The 10,000-nt window shown below is 53.8% G+C and overlaps 1 protein-coding gene and 1 long non-coding RNA gene across 3 annotated transcripts in view; both read left to right on the top strand.

The window, feature by feature from the left end:
* Positions 1-10,000, top strand: part of LOC123758317 (syndecan) — a 453,223-nt gene that overhangs the window by 327,589 nt on the left and 115,634 nt on the right. The window lies entirely within an intron of this gene.
* Positions 1-10,000, top strand: part of LOC138363438 (uncharacterized) — a 56,527-nt gene that overhangs the window by 39,304 nt on the left and 7,223 nt on the right. The window lies entirely within an intron of this gene.

Raw genomic sequence — 10,000 nt, 5'->3', positions numbered from 1 at the left:
TCCCTGCGGTCCGGAGTCTGCACAGACCTCCTGGTTGGTAGGTCTGATCAACCAGGCTGTTAGATGTCGCTGCTCGCAGCGTTAATGGATGAATCACAGCCTGGTTGATCAGGTATCCTTTGGAGGTGTCTTGGCATGTTCTCTCTCTGTCTTGGGTAGTGGTTATTGCTTGACTTGGTTATGCACCTCCAAAGGAAACCTGATCAACCAGGCTGTGGTTCGTGCGTCAGGCTGTGAGCAGCCGCGTCCAACAGCCTGGTTGACCAGACCACCAACCGGGAGAGGCCTGGTCGGAGACCGGGCCGCGGGGCTGTTGATCCCCGGGAAGCTACACACAAAAGAAGGTAGGTGTAGTGGTGGTGGTGATGGCTGTCACTATATTGGTGGTGGTGGTAGTGGTGGTAGTGGTGGTGGTGGTTGTGATGGTGGTGGTGGTAGTGCTGGTGGTAGGTGGTGGTGATGGCGGTACTTTGGTAGTTACTAGGGGTGGTACCCCGGGTCGGCCACAGCAGGAAGTACATCATTAACCCAATACATGAATACTTCCACTCATGGCTTCCTCCCTGTCCGATTGCCCTGAAGGGGTCACACGCCCCCCCCCCTCCCCCAACCCTCCAACACCCCAACACCCCCTACCAACTCTCCCCCCTCTCCCACACCCCCCACCAACACCCATCTGGTAATATATCAATACTTTAATACATTTGCCACCTAACGAAGATTATGGAATTTCTATGAGGTATCATCATTGGTATGGCGTCCCTTGTTTGGAAGGTCCTTGTTATCCAACCTGTCATTTTTCTTGCAGTCGTGACAGCTACTTTATGGTTTTCATTAAAAAGTAAGATATTATGACACGTAAATGACATGAAATCTACCCCTCCTAGATCCTTTATATTTCTTTTTCGTTCTATAGTGTGATTTGATTCCTTTTTTTAAATGATTTCCGTTTTTACGTTTTCGTTTTTGTTTCCCATAGCGCAGGAGCTGAAATTTTTATTTTCATTGAACATCATATTGAACATCATTGAACACCCCTAATAATCTGTGGCCCATTGAAAGACCCGATTCACGTCAGACTGGAGGTTAGCCGTGTCCTCTATATTGTCTACTCTCAGGAAAACTGTAGCATCATCTGCAAATGATGATACAGTGCTGTAGCCTGTATCCTTGTATCTGCAAACGATCCTTTATCCTTTGTAAACGATGATACATGTGCTCCCTCACATGTGCCGTAAGCCTGCAAAATTTATTAGCAAATGATGTCCCAAAAAAATATAATATTGGTTCAGATGTATTGGTTCCGGGCTGTGGTGGGTATGTGGGCCTGCTAGCGGGCCGCTCCAAGCAACAGCCTGGTGGACCAAACTCTCACAAGTCAAGCCTGGCCTAGGGCCGGGCTTGGGGAGTAGAAGAACTCCCAGAACCCCATCAACCAGGTATCAACCAGGTATTGGTGGAGGCTGTTAGGTACAGGGATAGGTCCGTCCATCCCTCTCCTCCTCCTCTCCTCCAATATTTCACACCGGCCACCTCCTATCCTCTTATTCCGCTGAGAGGAGATCCTGAGGTAGTTTCCTCAGCTCTAGTACTCCTCCTGTTGCATCATTATACGTCATCTCCTTCCCCCCCCCTTTACCCACATCCTCTATCCCTCCTCTACCCTCCCCCTTGCAATCTATCCACCGCCTCACTCCAGCCAACCCTCCGCCTCAAAGTGCGAATCCTTTTCCTCGGCGGGTTTCCGATTTGATCAGATTTGCAAAAAGTGGCGCAAAGTGTTTCATAAATCATTTTGGAAGGACGGGGTGTTTTGTCGGGGTGTCCGGGGCCCTTCCTCCTGCTCCCTTTGTTATGGCGGCTGATGGACGGTAAGGAGAGGGGGGAGACAGGGAGGGAGAGGGGGAGACAGAGGGGGAGACAGTGAGGGAGAGGGGGAGACAGGGAGGGAGGGGGGGAGACAGGGAGGGAGAGAGGGAGACAGAGAGGGAGAGAGATGGTGGGGTGGGGGGAGAGGTCTTGGGAACGGGAAAAGACCGTCTAAGACCCCCCCCCCCCTCCTCTTCATGGGGGATGAAAGAGGGAGTCTGTAATATTTAAGGAAAAGTTCTTCGTGTTCCATTGGAGCATATGATTGGCTAGCCTGTGATGCACCAGAGCTTGTGATCGGCTAGATTGTGTTGCACCGGGTCATGTGATTGGCTAGTCAGTGATGCGCAGGGACATGCGATTGGCTGGGGTCTTTGATACACCAGCTCTTGTGATTGGCTAGTCTGTATGATTAATACTACTACTAATAAGACCCACACATTCACTCCCACACATTCACTCCCACACATTCACTCCCACACCAGTATAAGACAACGTTCTATAAACCAGGCAACATGTACCAGGGGTCAGATTCACGAAAACAGTTACGCAAGCACTTACGAACGTGTACATCTTTCCTCAATCTTTGACGGCTTTGGTTACATTTATTAAACAGTTTACAAGCATGAACACTTGCCAATCAACTGTGGTAATTGTTATAAACAGCCTCCTGGTGCTTCGGAGCTCATTAACTGTTTAATAATTGTAAACAAAGCCGCCAAAGATTGAGAAAAGATGTACAGGTTCGTAAGTGTTTGCGTAAGTGCTTTCGTGAATCTGGCCATAATGATAATTTGGAAATCAGCAGAACTGCCAATGTTCATTCCAAGATTGGAAGGTGGGACGCCAGGTTCATAGTTCAGTACATTAGTACATTACATCAATGTACATCAATGTACATTAGTTCAGTACAGTGCTACACCCTCAGATATCAGGGTAAATTGGCATATATTTTTTTTTGGCAGGGATATTCGTGCGCGGGTCCTAAGCCTCTGGCTGGCCCACTGCGCGGGTCCTAAGCCTCTGGCTGGCCCACTGCGCGGGTCCTAAGCCTCTGGCTGGCCCACTGGGCGGGTCCTAAGCCTCTGGCTGGCCCACTGGGCGGGTCCTAAGCCTCTGGCTGGCCCACTTAAGTGTTGCTTGTTTCTGTTTTACTTGGGCGGAGTATGAGTATTTAGGACTCGTATTGTATCTAATTGGCAGATGATCTGGTTATTGTACTGTATTGGTTATTGTATTACAGTACAATACTGTTATTGTACTGTATTGTATGAGCATAGTGACTGTTGCACAATACCCCATTCAAGCACCAGATGTGTTGTAACTACATATCCCGTGTAGGAGTAAGACGTAGTTACGCGGTAACTACTTTTCCCGTGTGGGGCTGTGATTCGTGCGTCAGGCTGCGAGCAGCCGCGTCCAACAGCCTGGTTGACCAGTCCAGCAACCAGGTGGTTGCTGCTGATGCTAGAATGGGTTTTCCCTCCCTGTGCTGGTCCCCTCCCCCCCTGGCACCTCTCCTTCCCCTCCCCCCCCTGGTACCTCCCTTCCCCTCCCCCCCCTGGCACCTCCCTTCCCCTCCCCCCTCCTGGCACCTCCCTTCCCCTCCCCCCCTGGCACCTCCCCTCCCCCCCCTGGCACTTCCCCTCCCCCCTGGCACCTCCCCTCCCCCTCTGGCACCTCCCCTCCCTCCCCTGGCACCTCCCCTCCCTCCCCTGGCACCTCCCCTCCCTCCCCTGGCACCTCCCCTCCCCCCCTGGCACCTCTTTTCCCCCCCTGGCACTTCCCCTTCCCCCCTGGCACTTCTCCTCCCCCCTGGCACTTTCCCTCCTCCCTGGCACCTCCCCTTCCCTCCCTGGCACTTCCCCTCCCCCCCCTGGCACCTCCCCTCCCCCTGGCACCTCACCTCCCCCCTGGCACCTCTCCTCCCCCCCTGGCACCTCCCCTTCCCCCCCCTGGCACCTCCCCTCCCCCCTGGCACCTCCCCTCCCCCCTGGCACCTCCCCTCCCCCGGTGCCTAATGCAAGCGGGGGTGTAGGTGTCCTCCAGTGTGTGGTAAAGTGTGGCTGCCGGCACCCTCATACTCGGGCAGCCCGCCTGGGAGTAGCTCTTCGCCACACGGGGTCTCTCTTAGCCTCCTCCTGCTCTCTCTACCGCTCCTCTGCCCGCGGCTGGCAAGAGAGTCGGGGTGCCTCGCATGTGTTTGGTGGGGTTGTGGTGGGGGTGGTGAAGTTGGTGACGGTGGTGGTGGGGTTGTGGTGACGGTGGGGGGGGGGGGTTGTGGTGGGGGTTGGTGGGGTGGTGGTGACGGTGGTGGGGTTGTGGTGACGGTGGTGGGGTTGTGGTGGGGGTTGGTGGGGTGGTGGTGACGGTGGTGGGGTGGTGGTGACGGTGGTGGGGTTGTGGTGGGGGTTGGTGGGGTTGTGGTGGGGGTGGTGGGGGGATGGTGACGGTGGGGGGGGGTTGTGGTGGGGGTTGGTGGGGTTGTGGTGGGGGTGGTGAAGTTGGTGACGGTGGGGGGGTTGTGGTGACGGTGGTGGGGGGGTGGTGGGGTTGGTGGAGGTGGTTGACTAAGGCACCACTCCACTGCTCACCCTGCAGTAATAGTGTTATCGTGTTATTCAACAATTGACTGGGCTTGATATCACGGCAGACCCTGATGCCCCCCCCCCCTGTTACCTAGCAGTAAATAGGTACCTGGGAGTTAGACAGCTGTCACGGGCTGCTTCCTAAGTGCGTATGTGTGTGTGGATAAAAAAAAAATTAGTTTGTAACAATTGATTGACAGTTGAGAGGCGGGACCAAAGATCCAGAGCTCACCAGTCACCACCACCAGGTAGGGAAGTTCATCCTCTGGATCATCTTGAGATGATTTCGGGGCTTAGCGTCCCCGCGGCCCGGTCCTCGACCAGGCCTCCTTTTTTGTTACACCCCCCCCCCCCAGGAAGCAGCCCGTAGGAGCTGTCTAACTCCCAGGTATCTATTTACTGCTAGGTAAGAGGGGAATCAGGGTGAAAGAAACTCTGCCTATTTGTTTCCGGCTCCCACCGGGAATCGAACCCTCAGGACTACGAATCCGAGGCGCTGTCCACTCAGCTGTCAGGCCCCCTGGATGAATGTCACCCTACTGTTCCCATTCTCTCCCTTCCAGCCCTCCTCTCCTTCCCTTCCTGCTCTCCCTTCCCATCCTTCCCCCTCCCCTCCCCCTCCCTGCAGTGTCTCCCCCCCTTCCCCCCCTCTGCGGGGCCTCCTTCCTCACTATCACCCCCCCCCCCCTTCTCTGCCACACCTGGGCTCCCCCCACTCTCCCCCCCCTCTATCTCCTCTCCCCTCCTCCTTCCCTTCCTCTCCCCTCCCCTCCTCCTTCCCTTCCTCTCCCCTCCCCTCCTCCCTCCCTGTCTCTCCCCCTCCCTCCATCTCCCCCTCCCTCCCTCCCCTTCTCCTTCCCTCCATCTCCTCCTTCCCTCTATCTCCCCCTCCCTCCCCTCTCACTCCTTCCTTTCCCCCCCCCTCCCCACTCCTTCTCCCCCCCCCCCCCATCTTGACACGCACCAGGAAGCTGTCAAGTTTGAAAAACCACAATAATTCTACTAGTTCCGGGTCTGCCTCCGGTGATCATACCCCCCCCCTTCCTCCTCTATATATGAAGGGGGAGGGGAGGGGGGTATACTATAGTATACTCCGTCTGTTAACATGGCGTATGTCCGCCTTTTCATTAAGTGGTTTACAAAACGGTGAGGTATTGTTTAATCTCAGCGCTGAGAGGCGCAGTTATAACGAGTTTGCTGTAAACACACACACACACACACACACACACACACACACACACACACACACACACACACACACACACACACAGAACAAAATCCCAATCTGGCCGATGATGATTAGGCTACAGTGGCTGGTATTCGGGTTGGGTGCCAACAGCAACAGTCTGGTTGGCCCGGTGTTCGTCTTGTAGCCTGAGGGGTGTGGAAAAGAACAGAATGGATAATATATACGGAATAAAAAACAAAATAGATCGATCTATCGAGAAGGGAAGGGAACTTGGGGGAGAAAGCGCCAAGTCATTACGACTATATAACCCTGGGAAGGGGGTCAGGATAAGGATTTGGGATGGGACGGAGGGAAGGAATGGTGCCCAACCACTTTTGAACGCTCGGGGGATTGAACGCCGACCTGCATGTAGCGAGACCGTCGCTCTACCATCCAGCCCAAGTAGCTGGCCGATCTATCGAGAAGCAGAAGCACTCAAAGAGGTGTAGACCTCCTGGTTCACGGCATACAAGAGGGGCAAGAATTCCAAGAACGATCCAAGCTGATCCGGAAACAAAAAAGCCTACACGAAGAGCCTTATAAACTAGACCCGAGTTGATTCCAGGTAGGGAAGCGGGGCAGCCCAGCCCCTGCTGGAACTCTGCCCACTACCAGTAACCTTTCCAGTATTATGAGTCCAGCTCACGCTTACTCTGGCCATGGTGCAACTCATAAGCCATTCTCATGGTGCATATGATGGGCAGTATTGATTCTGGACTCTGCACGAGGGGTTCTTGAAACTTGGGTTTGGAGTGGAGTTACGTTAACAGAGGGGGACTTGTGTCGAGAGGAAAGGACTCTTGACCAATCTCAGTGGCAGTAAGGTTGAGTCCTTCAACCGGCTGTTCCGCTAGAGTTGAAGGGTGTAACAGCAACATTGCTAGTCAATATTTGTAAATGGAACCTGGCCTATACCAGCCTATACCAACCTGGTTGGTATAGGTTCGTGCTCTGTAGCGCGGTAAAACTGTGTGTGTGTGCGTGTGTGTGTGTGTGGATTTATGCTTTCAAAAGTATGTATTGAGGAGGGAAGGTGACAGTTGACTTGAGTATGGACTAGTGCATCGTTTAGGGAACTTGAATACGTCATACAGTCCATCTTGCTGTAGTTGTTGCTGTTGCTGTGTTGCGCCTTGCTGCTGTGGCTGCTGTATTCTTTGAGATGCATTGGGCAGCATTGATATCCTGTAATGAATATTTCTGTCTGTCTGTCTGTCTCTCTCTCTCTCTGTCTCTGTCTCTGTCTCTGTCTCTGTCTCTGTCTCTGTCTCTCTGTCTCTGTCTCTGTCTCTGTCTCTGTCTCTCTGTCTCTGTCTCTGTCTCTCTCTCTCTCTCTCTCTCTCTCTCTCTCTCTCTCTCTCTCTCTCTCTCTCTCTCTCTCTCTCTCTCTCTCTCTCTCTCTCTCTCTCTCTCTCTCTCTCTCTCTCCCACACGCTGCTACACACACCACTAACCAGCATTACATAATAATCTTGCCCATATCTCCTTAACGCTCCATAAGTGGTATATTATATCCCAGCGGGCTGAGGCGGGGCTCACGCCGGCATACTAATACCACCCGTCCTGCCCGTCCTGCCCCGTCTTAAAGCCAGTCCTGCCCCGTCTTAAAGCCAGTCCTGCCCCGTCTTAAAGCCAGTCCTGCCCCGTCTTAAAGCCAGTCCTGCCCCGTCTTAAAGCCAGTCCTGCCCCGTCTTAAAGCCAGTCCTGCCCCGTCTTAAAGCCAGTCCTGCCCCGTCTTAAAGCCAGTCCTGCCCCGTCTTAAAGCCAGTCCTGCCCCGTCTTAAAGCCAGTCCTGCCCCGTCTTAAAGCCAGTCCTGCCCCGTCTTAAAGCCAACGGGCTTTGGCTTAACAGGAAGAGGGGGGAGGAGGGGGAAGCCTGTTGGTCTCGGAGGACGAATGTTTACGGTTTGGGACGGGGGAAAGTGAGGGAGGCTTTACCTACCTACCTATCTCGGCTTACCTCCCATCCCACCGTCTATTATCTTTCAGGTTCTGCCTGTCTCTTCTGTCTGTCTGTCTGTCCCTCCTGTTACTTCCCTCTTGTGCCTGGCCCCTTTAGGTATAATCTTTCCTTCTGGAGATAATTTGTTTTAATTCCTCTAGGTGTGTGCATGTATTCTTTCTGTCTCTCTCTCTGTCTCTCTCTCTCTCTCTCTCTCTCTCTGTCTCTCTGTCTCTCTCTCTCTCTCTCTCTCTCTCTCTCTCTCTCTCTCTCTCTCTCTCTCTCTCTCTCTCTCTCTCTCTCTCTCTCTCTCTCTCTCTCTCTCTCTCTAATCTTTAAATTGTCAGCGTCCACCTTGATGTCTTTAATGTCTCCTTGTTGAACCTTCGCCATTTTCTTGAGTTCCTGATTTTTATTTATTTAGATTTTTTTCGTCTGACTCCTGAGCATTCATTTGTGTGTTTCTCTGTTTATCGCTCACTTCTTGTTCCCTGTCCCCTGTCCCATTTCTTCTTCTGTCCCCTTCCCTGTCCCCTTCCCTGTCCCATTTCTTCTTCTGTCCCCTTCCCTGTCCCCTTCCCTGTCCCATTTCTTCTTCTGTCCCCTTCCCTGTCCCCTTCCCTGTCCCCTTCCCTGTCCCATTTCTTCTTCTGTCCCCTTCCCTGTCCCCTTCCCTGTCCCCTTCCCTGTCCCATTTCTTCTTCTGTCCCCTTCCCTGTCCCCTTCCCTGTCCCCTTCCCTGTCCCATTTCTTCTTCTGTCCCCTTCCCTGTCCCCTTCCATGTGCACTTTCTCTCCCTCCTCTCCCTGCTGAGTTTTTAGTTTCTCCTTTTCCAGTTGTTATTGTTGCTCATCTACCGTCTTCGTCGGCCATTCCTCCCCTCCCTTCCTATACACCCATTCCTCTTTACATCCTCAGTATTGCTTCCCCCTTCCTTCTCGCTCTCCCCCTTCCTTCTCGCTCTCCCCCTTCCTTCTCGCTCTCCCCCTTCCTTCTCGCTCTCTCCCTTCCTTCTCGCTCTCCCCCTTCCTTCTCGCTCTCCCCCTTCCTTCTCGCTCTCCCCCTTCCTTCTCGCTCTCCCCCTTCCTTCTCGCTCCCCCCCTTCCTTCTCGCTCTCCCCCTTCCTTCTCGCTCTCCCCCTTCCTTCTCGCTCTCCCCCTTCCTTCTCGCTCTCCCCCTTCCTTCTCGCTCTCCCCCTTCCTTCTCGCTCTCCCCCTTCCTTCTCGCTCTCCCCCTTCCTTCTCGCTCTCTCCCTTCCTTCTCGCTCTCCCCCTTCCTTCTCGCTCTCTCCCTCCCTCCCCTTCCCAGGTGGCCACCCTTCACTCACCAGCTCTGGCCTGATCCTAATTTGGCCGGAAAAAGAGTGAGGGAGGGGGGGGAGGGGAGAGTGGAAGAGGAGGGGAGGGAAGAGACAGGTGTGTTGAGGGGAGTGAGAGAGGGGGGGAGGGCAGGCAGGTGTGTGTGTATGTAATAAGAGAAAATATCTTATGAACGTCCATGGGGATCACCATAGCCCGTGCTACATGGACACTACGTTCCGAGTAGGTAAATCTGAAAGGACATCGTCTTATGAACGGATAACAGGCCGCTGTGTGACCGCCTTCTGAGACACGATAACAGGCCGCTATGTGACCGTCTTCTGAGACACGATAACAGGCCGCTATGTGATCGCCTTCTGAGACACGATAACAGGCCGCTATGTGACCGCCTTCTGAGACACGATAACAGGCCGCTATGTGACCGCCTTCTGAGACACGATAACAGGCCGCTATGTGACCGCCTTCTGAGACACGATAACAGGCCGCTATGTGACCGCCTTCTGAGACACGATAACAGGCCGCTATGTGACCGCCTTCTGAGACACGATAACAGGCCGCTATGTGATCGCCTTCTGAGACACGATAACAGGCCGCTATGTGACCGCCTTCTGAGACACGATAACAGGCCGCTATGTGACCGTCTTCTGAGACACGATAACAGGCCGCTATGTGACCGCCTTCTGAGACACGATAACAGGCCGCTGTGTGACCGTCTTCTGAGACACGATAACAGGCCGCTATGTGACCGCCTTCTGAGACACGATAACAGGCCGCTATGTGACCGCCTTCTGAGACACGATAACAGGCCGCTATGTGATCGGCTTTTGAGACACGATAACAGGCCGCTATGTGACCGCCTTCTGAGACGCGATAACAGGCTGCTGTGTGACCGCCTTTTGAGATACGATAACAGGCCGCTATGTGATCGCCTTTTGAGACACGATAACAGGCCGCTATGTGATCGCCTTTTGAGACACGATAACAAGCCGCTACAGTCATCTTAAGATGATTTCGGGGCTCAGCGTCCGCGCGGCCCGGTCCTCGACCAGGCCTC

Source organism: Procambarus clarkii, chromosome 11, assembly GCF_040958095.1.
Source record: "Procambarus clarkii isolate CNS0578487 chromosome 11, FALCON_Pclarkii_2.0, whole genome shotgun sequence".
Lineage (NCBI taxonomy): Eukaryota > Metazoa > Arthropoda > Malacostraca > Decapoda > Cambaridae > Procambarus > Procambarus clarkii.
This window is presented reverse-complemented; position numbering and strand designations above follow the sequence as displayed.